Source organism: Tupaia chinensis, unplaced genomic scaffold (assembly GCF_000334495.1).
Source record: "Tupaia chinensis unplaced genomic scaffold, TupChi_1.0 Scaffold000287_1, whole genome shotgun sequence".
NCBI lineage: Eukaryota > Metazoa > Chordata > Mammalia > Scandentia > Tupaiidae > Tupaia > Tupaia belangeri.
Window position 1 is genome coordinate 1,282,801 of NW_006159771.1, and position 797 is coordinate 1,283,597.

General features: G+C 47.7%; 1 pseudogene; it reads left to right on the plus strand.

Annotated features, from left to right (window-relative positions):
• Positions 1-100: 100 nt before the first annotated feature.
• LOC114008094 (eukaryotic translation initiation factor 1 pseudogene) lies at positions 101-744 on the plus strand (annotated as a pseudogene).
• Positions 745-797: the final 53 nt, after the last annotated feature.

Genomic DNA, 797 nt, shown 5'->3' on the forward strand with positions numbered 1-797 from the left:
CTTTCTGTCTCTATGTCTCTCTCTGGCAAGCACATGCGCCCTATAGCAAAAACCTCTCAAAAAAAAAAAAAGTGACATGAAGGCATTTTAAATATATATTACTGCCCCAGTCACTGAGCCCGCCGAGGACTCAGCAGCCTCCCCCCTCGAGCCCCCTCGCTTCCCGACGCTCCGTCCCCCCTGCCCGCCTTCTCCCGCCGCTGCCTTCCGCAGGCCGTTTCCACCGAGGAAAAGGAATCGTATCGTATGTCCGCTATCCAAGAACCTCCACTCTTTCGACCCCTTTGCTGATGCAAGTAAGGGTGGTGACCTGCTTCCTGCTGGCACTGAGGATTATAGCCATATAAGAATTCAACAGAGAAACGGCAGGAAGACCCTTACTACTGTCCAAGGGGTCGCTGACGATTACGATGAAAAGAAACTAGTGAAGGCGTTTAAGAAGAAATGTGCCTGCATCCAGAACATGGAGAAGTAATTCAGCTCCAGGGTGACCAGCCCAAGAACATATACCTGTTCCTCGCAGAGATTGGACTGGCTAAAAACGATCAGCTGAAGGTTCATGGCTTTTAAGTGCTTGTGGCTCACCGAAGCTTAAGTGAGGATTTCCTTGCCATGAGTAGAATTCCCCTTCTGTCCCTTGTCACAAGTTTACAAACCTCACAGCTTGTATAATGTAACCATTTGGGGTCCGCTTTTAACTTGGACTAGTGTAACTCCTTCATGCAATAAACCGAAAAGAGCCATGCAAAAAAAAAAAAAAAAAAAAAAAAAATTCCAGTTTTGGGGCAAGCAGGTCG